Below are 13,233 nucleotides of genomic sequence, written 5' to 3'. Positions count from 1 at the left end.
GAGTAAAATCTTGAAGTTAACCCGATTACTCAACAGGTAATTCTGAAGTATTTGTTGTACGAGTTGCTTATGGATGTTCTGAGTTAAGCTTATCCTATACTTTTTTTAGTCTTTGGTATGGGACGTGGCTGATTATTTTTTTTTACTTATTAATAATTAGTATATACATAACTGTTTTGTAGGGAACTTTTATAGTATTGTACTCTAATGGTCCGTAAGGGACCTGTCGTCTATTAATCTTTTATCTCTTTTATATGTTTCTATACTAATATAGATTTACGTTTGTTATATATATACTCATTTATTTTTACTTTTCGAGAGAAAGAATATTGTTTGTAATATTTGTTCGGATTTATTCTATTTCTTGAATATGTGATTAAGATACTTTAGCTGATTCTAAGATGGACATTGTCGATTATGTTTTTATTACTGTTAGACATAACATTACAGTAGTTGAATTCTGTTTGTGCCTTTTATTATGGCTATTTTCCGTGAGATTTTTGTTTTAAATTTAATATACGGAGCTGCAAAATGGAGAATAGGGTCAAGGGTTATTAGATTAGCATGGGACCAGCCTATTGGTCACTGGTTTTCTGGGGCGAGGAGGCTATTAGAGTAGGTTTTTCTTTTGATTGGACAGTTCTTTCGATGGATTTTTTTTCGTTAATACGTCATTCCTTCTGGGAGGATCCGTGCCTTTTGGGTTAATCTGTGCTTGCGTAATTTTTTTATATAGTATTAAATCAAATTTTAAACATGAATGTTAATAAAATTAATATAACATCTTGGAATTGGAATGGCTTGAATTACCCCATTAAGCTTAAAAAGATCTTTAAGAAATTAAAAACACAACGCGGATATTATTTTTGCACAAGAAAGTCACATACGGAAACAAGATCAGGGCAGATCTTTCCACTTTTGGAAAGAACCTCTGTATCATTCGCTGTCGAATAACAAAATAAGAGGCCTTTCTATTTTTATTAGCTACAAAATTCCTTTTGTACGCTTTAGTACTAATAATGATTTGATCAGAAGACACTTAATTGTTACTGGTTTATTATGCGAGCAAAAGGTAGCTCTGGTATGTGTATACGCACCTAATGAAGATAATTCTGATTTTTTAAAGAAACTTTTTTCTGAGCTGCCGAATCTAAATGAATATAAGCTGATCATGCGTGGTGACTTTAATTGCTGTTTAAAGCCGGCGATTGACAGGTCATCAACCAATTCGTCGCTTCCTAATAAAGCGGCGGCTTGTATTAATTCTTTTTTTACTGGAATATGGCCTGGTCGATATCTGGAGATATAAACATCCCAACGATAAAGATTTTTTTTTTTTCCTCACACGTTCATCTTAAATACTCTCGAATTGATAACTTTTTTATTTGCACAGGTTTGCTAAATTCCGTTGTTGAGTGTGCGTATGACATCCTTGCGCTGTCAGATCACGCGTCTTTAAAGTTAACACTGAAGCTTTCGGATAACTTTTTGAAAATGTCACAGTGGAGACTAAATCCCGTACTGTTCCAGGATTCAGCTTCTGTTAATTTTATTAAGGAGCAAATTTCTATATTTTTTTAATTTAATACAACTGAGGGAATGTCAAACCTGGTTTTATGGAACTCGCTGAAATATTTTCTAAGGGGACAGATAATCTCATATTCAGCAGTTTTGAGAAAGAAAACTAAAGCGGAATTGTCAGTGCTTATTAATAAAATTGAACAGATAGAAAAAGCGTATTCAGTTAAACCTACTGAAGACCTATATAAAGAAAGGGTCGAACTTCAATCACAGTATGATTTGCTTCTGACCTTTCCCATTGAACAGCAATTTTTTAAATCTAAAAGTTTATTTTATATACTCGGGGAAAAATCTGCTAAGCTTTTGGCGGGTCAGTTCAAGGCTGGAATGGTCAGAAGACAGATTTTTAAAAATCATAGACCAGATAGAACAGAAACTTTAGATCCTTTTGAAATCAATAAGATATTTGTGGACTTCTATTCTAATCTTTATAAATCTGAATTCTCTGATTGCACTATTGTCATGAATAAATTTTTGCAAAGGTTAAACATACTTCAAATTTCGATTCAAGATGTTGATATGTTAGATGCACCTATCAAACAAGAGGAGATAGCCAAGGTTATATCCTCTATGCAATTAGGTCAAGCTCCGGGACCTGATGGTTATACAGTAGAATTTTACAAGACTTTCATGAAATGCTTATATCACATCTTCATCAAATATTTACCGATTCTACATCCTCTGGGAATCTTCCTATAACGTTTTATGTGGGATTAATTTCATTGATTCCAAGAAAAGGAAAAGACCCACTGGAATGTGCATCCTATGGACCTATTTCTTTATTGAATGTAGATTTTAAAATTCTCTCTAAGATTCTAGCAAATAGACTTGAGAATGTTTTGCCTAATGTTATCTCAAATGATCAAACAGGATTTATCAAAATAGGTACTCATATTTTAATATTCGTATATTGTTAAATATCATTTATTCCCCCTCAGTCAAAGAATCAGAATATATTGTATCTTTGGATGCAGAAAAAGCCTTTGACAGGGTGGAGTGGCCTTATCTATTTCAGGTTTTGAAGAGGTTTAAATTTGGCCCGGGATTTATTTCCTGCATTAAATTGATTTATCATGCCCCGGTAGCTGCGGTTATAACTAATAATCAGAAGTCCCCTTATTTTAGATTATATAGAGGAACCCGTCAGGGTTCTCCCCTTCGCCCTTTATTATTTAATTTGGCCTTAGAACCACTTGCTATCGCTCTTAGGGATTCTAATTCTGTGTAGGGTATTAAGAGATGGAATAAATTACATAAGGTCTCGTTATATGCGGATGATTTATTAGTTTATATTTCATTGGAGTTCCGAAGAATGAGAGGCGATCTTATTGAAACCTATAAGATTGTGAAGGGGCTTGATCGGGTTGATGCAGGGAGAATGTTCCCAATGATGGGTGAAACTAGGACTAGGGGGCATAATTAAGTTAAGTATTATATGTAATTAGTTTTGCTACAACAAGTGTATGGGACATTGGAAAAAAAAGTTGAATTTCCCCATGGGGATGAATAAAGTATCTATCTATCTATCTATCTATCTATCTATCTATCTATCTATCTATCTATCTATCTATCTATCTATCTATCTATCTATCTATATAATCTTAAAATAAGGGGATGCCGTTCCAGGACTGAGATGCGGAGAAATTTCTTCACTCAGAGGGTAGTGGGGCTGTGGAATTTACTGCCCCAGAGAGCTGTGGAAGCTACTACACTCAATAAATTCAAAACGGAGATAGACATTTTCCTGGATAAAAATGGGATTAGGGGATACGGTGAGCGAGCAGGTAAGTGGACATGAAGCTAGGTTTAGATCAGCCTTGTGATCTCCTGGACCAGTTTTCGATAGCCTGGATGGGTCGGAGAGGAATTTTCCAGATTTTTTCTCCTCAATTGGCAACTCGGTTTCTATTCCTCCGAGTGATCACATGGGTTTGGGCGGGATGAATAATAAAATAAAATGGGCGGCATGGTGTTCTGTTGGTTGGCACTGTTGCTTTGTGGGATTCGGTGAAAAATAGAGTTAAGATTGGATCAGCCATGATCTTGTTGAATGGCGGAGCAGGCTTGACGGGCCGATTGGCCTACTCCTGCTCCTATCTCTTATGTTCTTATGTTCTTATGTAAACCCTAGGAATTCTATTCCTTTTATGTTATCTATATTTATGGAATTTGGTATTTTTTCTGGATATAAACTTAATTTACATAAAAGTGTATTTTTCCTATTAATATCTATTCTGATTATTATGATCAGATACCTTTTAATATTGTGAAAAACCATTTCATTTACCTTGGTATCAAAATTTTAAAAAAATGTAAAGACCTATATAAGTATAATTTCTCCCCTTTAATTCAATATACTCAACAACCGCTTTCTAAATCGTCGCCTATGTCGATGTCATTGATAGGTCAAATAAATGCTATAAAAATGGTAATTTTACCGAATTTTATATACATTTCAAGCAGTTCTCTCTTTTGTTCCAAAAATTTTTTTTGACAAGATAGATTTTATGATTTTGTCTTACGTTTGGAATAATAAAAGCTCTAGAGTGAATAAACTTTTATTGCAAAAAACCAAAAAAAAGTTGGAGGACTGGTTCTACCAAACTTTAGATTTTATTATTGGGCAATTAATATTCGTTGTATTATTTTTTGGATTTATGATATAGATGACCAGAATCGCCCTTCATGGTTACATTTGGAGGAAAATTCAGTAACGGGGTTTTCTTTAGCTTCTTTATTAGGAGCTCCCCTTCCGTTTTTGCTCTCCAGAATAGGTAGACAAGCTCTCAACCCTATTGTTAAACATACTTTAAAAATCTGGTTTCAGTTTCGTAGAATTTTTTGAATTAAATGATTTTCTACTTTCTGGTAATATTTATTCTAATTTCTTTTTTAAACCATCAACTCTGGATAAGGCTTTTTTTAACATTGGAAAGTAAGGGAATAAAAACTTTTTTAGATTTGTACTTACAGGATTGTTTAATGTCCTTTTCGCAGTTAATGGATAAATATGACATCTCTAATACACATGTTTTTAGATACTTACAGGTTAGGAATTTTACGTGATTTTTTACCGAATTATCCCTTGGCCTATTCTTTAAATTTGGCTTATGCCATTTTTCAGCTTAAACCATTTCAAAAACGATTAATAGATATCATTTATAAACAGTTAATCAATGCTCTCTTGTCGCCTAATGATTGGGTTCAACGCACTTGGGAAATAGAACTTCAACATTCACTTTCAGACAATCAATGGAGTAAAATTTATTATCTAGTCAATAACTCATCTATCTACGCATGCCATATCTTAATTCAGTTTAAGATAATACACGGGGCCCAGATATCTAAAGATAAATTGGCGCATATTTTTCCTAATATAAGCCCTATTTGTGACAGATGTAATGCAGAAGTGGCTACTCTAACTCATATGTTTTGGTCATGAGTAAGCTTAAATAATTTTTGGAGGGATGTGTTTAGAATACTATCTAAAGTTATAGATGTGGATGTTCAACCCAATTCACTCACGGCAATATTTGGGATCATTCCAGAGGAAGCAGGCAAAGTCTCTGCTTCCGCTCAACATGTGATAGATAGCCTGTTCAACTTTACTGGCTAGGAGAGCTATCTTGTTATACTGGAAAGACTCATATTCGCCTACTGTCTCTTATTGGCTCTCCTCTATTATGTAATGTTTAAGTTTGGAGAAAATTAAAAGCCGGACATTTGATACATCTTTTAATTTTGAATAAGTCTGGCGACCCTTTATTCAATATTTGCACATGACGTAATTTTTTTAATTTTTCCTTATTCTCTTTAGGGGAAGTCCTTATCCGGGAAGGTTCGGACATGACTGGAAGGATGTTTTTTTCTTCTGTCTTCCTCTTTCTTCTAATTTTATCCTCAAATGGACTGCCTGATCTTTCTTTTCTTTCTTTTGTTTTTTGTTTTAGTTTAGTTAATGTTTTTATTCGTTATTAAATAAAATTTCCAATTTTTTTTTTACGATTGTTAAGCGGAGTTGTGTTTTTTTAATTATATTGTATATATAACAGTGCAACATTTTACCTAACTGATTTTGATAATATATACTTTTTTTTACTGCTGTTTATATGTCTTTATTATTTTTTTTGTTAAACTTCTCTTCTGATTTGTATATTCTTTACTGGGAAACCAATAAAAAGATTGAAAAATGAAATAACAGGTTACCATCACCTTCTTTAGAACTGGAATGAAGGTTGCTGTCCTGAAAACTGAGGAGACAATAAGCATTTCCGGAGACATGTTGAATATATCCATCAGCACCTCAGTTATCTGGGCTGTGCAGTCTTTTGGAAGCTAACTTGGTCTGTTTTCAGGTCCCGCAGCTTTGCGTGAGTTGACTTGGTTAGGGTCTTCCTTACCTCAGCTTCAGCTGGATGGAGCATCTGCTCCACTGGTGGGAGGGGTGCCTTCCTCGCCTGCACTTTGTTCACAGCTTTGGGTTCAGTTTAATCATGAACTTCCTTCTCTATTTGAATCATAGAAAGCATGTAGACCGGGTGCATCACGGCTTGGTACAGTAACTGCTCTGCCTGTGACCGCAAGAAACTTCACATCACAGAAACAAGTCTCCCCTCCATGGCCTCTGCCTACACTTCCTGCTGCCTGAGTAAAGCAGCCAGCATTGTCAAAAACACCACACACCCCGGACACTCTCACCACTCCACTCACCCATCAAGTCAAGTTTATTGTCATTTAATTTGATACATGCTTACCATCAAACAATACATTCTGCTGGACCAAGGTGTAAAGCACAGTAGTACACATAACACACATGCACAATAACTTAAAGGTTAAAATCTACAGACGAATTAAGCATAAATAAACAAAGTAAATTTTATAAATTAAATATTATAAGGCACAGACAGATTTGCCGGTGACACTTTGAATGCAATACGACAGGGAGTTCAAAGCCTCTCTGTACTCCGACTCATCATCGCTGTTCATGAGGCCAACCAACGTTGTCTCATCTGCAAACGAGAGGACACGGTTTGAGTCACGTGAGAGGAGTGTGAATTCCAGTGGACTGAGCACACAGCCCTGGAGAGTACCCGTGCTCAGTGTATTGGGACTAGAGACATTGCTGCCTACATGGACTGATTGTGGCCTTTCTGTTAAGAAGTCCAGGATCCAGTTACAGAGGAAGGTGTTAAGACATGGTGAAAATAGCTTTCCCACTATTTCCTGAGGTATGATGGTGTTAAATGCCAAAATGAATTCTATAACAGCAGCCAACAGTGGATCAATTCAAGGGATAGGCAAACTGGAAAGGGTCCATTGTGGCCAGGATTAAGGCTTTAATGCATTCCGTGACCAGCCACTCCAAGCATTTCATAATGGCTGATGTTAAAGGCACCGGACAATGGTCATTTTGACAGGTTACCGACACCTTCTTTAGAACTGGACTGAACGTTGCCATCTTGAAAACCGAGGGGACAATGAGCATTTCCACAGAGATGTTGAATATATCCGTCAGCAGTTCGGTTATCTGGCTGCGCAGTCTTTTGGAACCTGACCTGGTCTATTATCGGGCCCGGCAGCTTTGCGTGAGTTGACTTGGCCAGGGTCTTCCTCACCTCAGCTTCTGCCAGATGGAGTGTCTGTTCCACTGGTGGGAGGGGTGCCTTCCTCACCTGCACTTTCCTCTGTGCATCAACCTGGGTGTAAAAGATATTCAGCCTGTCGGGGAGTGAGGTGCCCTGGTCACTGATGCAGAGCGTGGACTTGTGGCTTGTAATCCTCAAAATTCCATGAAACCACAGACCATAAGTTACAGTAGCAGACTTGGGCCATTTGGCCCAGCAAATCTGCTCGGCCAATCAGTCATGGTTGATTCTTCTTCCCCTCCCCAGCCCCATTCCCTGACATTTCTCCATAAGCACTGATGTCATGTCCAATCGAGAACCCATTAAACTCTGCCTTAAATACACCCAACAACCTGGTCTCCACAGGAGGGGGAGATAAAACAGGGAAGTATAAAAATCTCGGCCCAATGTGATGAAAAATTTCATGACCTTTGTGTGGTCCCAAATATTCCATCATTTCCTTTCTCTTGCGATTTGAAAATGTCATTGTAGCCTAGCTGCCAGAATGTAATTCTCCATGGATTAATATGACTCTCTGAGGTGGGTGGCTCTCGAACATTAAACACCAACGAAGATCTGAGCAACACCCACGAAATGCTGGAGGAATTCAGCAGGTCAGACAGCATCTGTGGAAATGATTAAACGTTTCAAGCAAGATCCTTAATTAGGACTGAAAAGGAAGGGGGCAGAAGCTGGGGGAGAGGTTTATATTCTGTCAGGTGATAGGCAAGTCCAAGTGAAGGGGTTTACAGGTGAGTGAGGAAGGGTGGATGAAGTAAGAAGCTGGGATGAGATAGGTGGAAGAGATGAAGGGCAGAAGATGGAATCTAATAGGAAAAGAGAGTCGGCCATGGATGAAAGGTAGGCATTGGGGAACGATAGCGAGGTACTGGAAAGGTTATGTGGATAGGGGAGGGAAAGAGAAGTGGCTGAGAGGGCCACCAGAATGTGTAATGAGGAATACAACTAAAAAAGGGGGGGGGGGAGACAGAGGGGAATGGTTACCAGAAGTTAGAGAAGGACAACAGGACAACACGGTATCATAGTGTCAGCATAGCATATTACAGCACCAGCACCTGGGGGTCAGTCCGTGCTGCTGTCTGTAAGGAGTCTGTATGTCCACTCTGTGACCTCATGGGTTTCCTCTGAGTGCTCTGGTTTCCTCCCACAAAGACGTTCAGGTGAGGGTGAGTAAGTTGTGGGTATGCAATGTTGGTGACTCTCGCGGGCTGCCCCCAGCACAATCCTTGGACTGTGTTGGTCATTGACACAAATGGAATATTTCGATGTTTCAATGTACATGTGACAAATACTCTACATCTTGAGAAATTTATATTCATGCCATCAAATTGGAGTATGAGTTGTTGTTCCTCCAACCTGAATTTGGCCTCAAGCCATGGACAGACATGTCGGTGTGGAACGGGAAGTATGAGAATGAGGATACAAAGAAGGCAATCACTTCTCCATCAGTATCCACCACGTCGGGATGCCCTAAAACCTGACAGCCAATGACGAATTCTCGATGTGTGGGCACTGGGAACCACAGAAGCCAATGTGCACACACCTCTGTCACCACATGAACTACAGCAGTTTATGGTAGTGGGACAACTCTACCTTCCTGTTAGGTCAGAACCCACATACTGAATAAGAAGAGAACGCATCGGCGTTTGTGGACCCAATTGATTTCAGTGGCCTCTATTTCTCTGTGCTCTGATTGGTTAAAAATACAGTCGGGGAACCTCCTGTATCAAAAAAAGTGACCACTGAGTGTATGTTCATCGTAGCCCATACACTTCAAGGTTTTAGACAATAGACAGTAGGTGCAGGTGTAGGCCATTTGGCCCTTCTAGCCAGCACCGCCATTCACTGTGATCATGGCTGATCATACACAATCAGTACCCCGTTCCTGCCCTCTCCCCATATCCTTTGACCCCGCTATCTATAAGAGCTCTATCTAACTCTCTCTTGAAAGCATCCAGAGACTTGGCCTCCACTGCCTTCGGGGGCAGAACATTCCACATATCCACCACTCTCTGGGTGGAAAAAGATTTTCCGCATCTCTGTTCTAAATGGCCTACACCTTATCTTAAACTGTGGCCTTTAGTTCTGGACTCACCCATCAGCAGGAACATGCTTCCTGCCTCCAGCGTGTCCAATCCCTTAATAATCTTATATGTTTCAATATATGTTTTATATCTTATATGTTTTATATTTTATGCATTCAGAGATGATCTTCCCCAAGCCACAGTTGTAATTTCTCTCATTAAGAAGACATTTTACCCACAGAACTGGATTTTTTTGCTTTGCTTTTCACACCTTCTCTGTAAACTGGAGAGATTGTTGCACATGAATATCCCAAGAGATCACAGACTCTGAGATACTCAAGCCACCCCATCTGGCACAAACAAATATTCCACGGTCAAAGTCACTTGGATCACTTTTGAACAACAACCGAATCTCTTGACCATATCAACATGTTTTATGCATCAAGTTCCTGCATAGGATTGGTTGATTAGATATCTTCATTAATAAGCAGTGTACGGGTGTACTTAATAAAGTTCCCCCTAAGTGTGTTGGCACCTGGCCAAGTGTTTGAGGTGTTAGTCTAGTTATCTGAAGGTCGCTACTTCCAGGCTCAGCTAAGGTGGTGTGTTGTGTCCTTGAGCAAGACACTTAACCACACATTGCTCTCCGATGCCAAGCTGTATTGGCCCTTGGCTCTTCCTTGGACAACATGACTTGCAGCATTGGCTCATACAACCCTGCCCAGGCCTGCGCCCTGGAAACTTTCCAAGGTGCAAATCAATTGTCGCTCGACACTAATGGATGCCTATATAAGTGTTGTTTACACTTAAAAGCTGTGATCTCACAGACTGTATTCTTTACTGTGATCTCAGACAGTATTTCCCCGAGCGGTTTGATCGGGGCAAGACTGTGCAAGCGCGTGGAGGTCGGCCAGTGAGAACAGTGGGAAGAATTTAAAAAGTAGACAGCTTTGCAGAGCTGGCGACATAGGAGCAAGTGACGGAGTAGAGGGAGACAGAGTGGTAGGGCTTTGGCGCAACAGGGCTTCGGCGGTAACGGGTCGAGGCACGGAGCCTGGCTCTGTGGCTCAGAAAGATAGGGAAAGGAAGAGGATGGCAGCAGTGATAGGGGTTTCTATAGTTAGGGGATCAGACAGGCAATTCTGTAGATGCAGGAAAGAAACGCAGATGGTCGTTTGCCTCCCAGGTGCCAGGGTCCGGGATGTTTCTGATCACATCCACGATATCTTGAAGTAGGAAGGAGAACAACCAGAGGTTGTGGTACATATTGGTACCAACGAGATAGGTAGGAAAATGGAAGAGGTCCTGAAAACAGACTACAGGGAGTTAGGAAGGAAGTTGAGAAATAGGACCTCAAAGGTAGTAATCACGGGACTACTGCCTGTGCCACGTGACAGTGAGGATAGGTATAGAATGAGATGGAGGATAAATGCGTGGCTGAGGGATTGGAGCAGGGGACAGGGATTCAGATTTGTGGATCATTGGGACCTCTACTGGAGCAAGTGTGACCTGTACAAAAAGGACGGGGTACACTTGAATTCCAAGGGGACCAATGTCCTGGTGGGGAGATTTGCTAAGGCTACTGAGAAGAGTTTAAACTAGAATTGCTGGGGGTTGGGTTCCGAACTGAACTGACAAAGGACAGGGAGGTTGACTCGCAAATAGAGAAATCTTGGACACAGGGCGAAAGTGAGGAAAGAGAAGGGACGAACTCAGACTGAAGGTTTGAGATGTATTTATTTTAATACAAGGAGCATTATGAATAAAGCGCATGAGATACAGAGTAGATCAGCACTTGGAGCTATAACGTTGTGACCTTTACTGAGACTTGAATGGTGCAGGGCAGGCATACCTACCTCAAGTACTAGGCTTTAGATGTTTCAGAAAGGAAAAGGAGGAAGGCAAAAGAAGTGGGGATGTGGCACTGTTGATCAGACATAGTGTCACGGCTGCAGAAAATGAGGAAGTCATGGAGGGATTGTCTACGGAGCTTCTGTGGCTGGAAGTTAGGAATAGGAAAGGGTCAATACCTCTACGGGTTTTTTTTTATAGACCGCGCAATAGTAACAGGGACATCGAGGAGCAGATAGGGAGACAGATTCTGTAAAGGAGTAACAATAACAGTGCTGTTGTGGAGGGAGATTTTAATTTCCCAAATATTGATTGGCATCTCCCTAGAGTGAGGGGTTTAGTTGGGGTAGTTTGTTAGGTGTGTTCAGGAAGGTTTCTTCACACAATACGTAGATAAGCCTAAAAGAGGAGAGGCTGTACTTAATTTGGTATTGGGAAATGAACCTGGTCAGGTGTCAAGTCTGTCAGTGGGAGAGCATTTTGGAGATAGTGATCACAATTCTATCTTCTTTTCCATAGCATTGGAGAGGGATAGAAACTGACAATTTAGGGAAACGTTCAATTGGAGTAAGGAGAAATATGAGGCTATCAGACAGGAGCTTGAAAGCGTAAATCTGAAACAGATTTTCTCAGGGAAACGTAGGGAAGAAATGTGGCAAATGTTCATGGGATATTTGAGTGGGGTTCTGCATAGGTACGTTCCAATGAGACAGGGAAAGGATGGTAGAGTACAGGAACCTCGGTATACAAAGGCTGTTGTAAATCTCATCAGGAAGAAAATTCAAGCTTACGAAAGGTTCAAAAAACTAGGCAATGATAGCGATCTAGAGGATTATAAGGCTAGCAGGAAGGAGCTTAAGTATAAAATTGGGAGAGCCAGAAGGGGCCATAAGAAGGCTTTGGTGGACAGGATTAAGGAAAACCCCAAGACATTCTACAAGTATGTGAAGAGCAAGAGGATATGATGTGAGAGAACAGGGCTAATCAAGTGTGGCCGTGGAAAAGTGTGTATGGAACTAGAGGAGAGAGCAGAGGTACTTAAGGAGTACTTTACTTCGGTATTCACTGTGGAAAAGGATCTTGGGTAGTGTAGGGATAACTTGTAGCGGACTGAAAATCTTGAACATGTAGATATTAAGGAAGAGGATGTGCTGGAGCTTTCAGAAAGCATCAAGTTGGATAAGCCATCAACACCGGACGAGATGTACCTCAGGCTACTGTGGGAAGCGAGGGAGGCGATTGCTGAGCCTCTGGCGATGATCTTTGTATCATCAATGAAGACGAAAGAGGTTCTGGAGGATTAGTGGGTTGCAGATGCTGTTTCCTTATTCAGGAAAGGGAGTCGGGATAGCCCAGGAAATTATAGACCAGTGAGTCTTACTTCAGTGGTTGGTAAGTTGATGAAAAAGATCCTGAGAGGCAATGTTTATGACCATTTGGAGAGGCATAATATGATTAGGAATAGTCAGCATGGCTTTGTCAAAGGCAGGTCGTGCCTTACAAGCCTGCTTGAATTTTTTGAGGATGAGACTAAACACATTGATGAAGCTAGAGCCATAGGTTGGCAGTGCTGTGGATAGTGTGGTGAGTTGTCAGAGGTTACAGCGGAACATTGGGAGGATGCAAAACTGGGCTGAGAAGTGGCAGATGGAGTTCAACCCAGATAAGTGTGAGGTGGTTCATTTTGGTAGGTCAAATATGATGGCAGAATATAGCGTTAATGGTAAGACTCTTGGTAGTGTAGAGGATCAGAGGGATTTGGGGGTCCAAGTCCAAAGGACACTCAAAGCTGCTGTGCAGGTTGACTCTGTGGTTAAAAAGGCATACGGTGCATTGGCCTTCATCAGTCGCAGGATTGAGTTTAAAAGCCGACAGGTTATTTTGCAGCTATATCTGACCCTGGTCAGACCCACTTGGGGGTATTGTGCTCAATTCTGTTCGCCTCACTCCGGGAAGGACATGGAAACCATAGAAAGAGTGCAGAGGAGATTTACAAGTATGTTGCCTGGATTGGGGAGCATGACTTGGGAGAATAGGTTGAGTGAACTCGGCCTTTTCTCCTTGGACCAACGGTGGACGAGAGGTGACCTGATAGAGGTTACAAGATAATAAGAGGCATTGATTGTGTGGAT

Source organism: Hemitrygon akajei, chromosome 1 (genome assembly GCF_048418815.1).
Source record: "Hemitrygon akajei chromosome 1, sHemAka1.3, whole genome shotgun sequence".
Taxonomy (NCBI): domain Eukaryota; kingdom Metazoa; phylum Chordata; class Chondrichthyes; order Myliobatiformes; family Dasyatidae; genus Hemitrygon; species Hemitrygon akajei.
Note: the sequence above shows the minus strand (reverse complement) of the source record.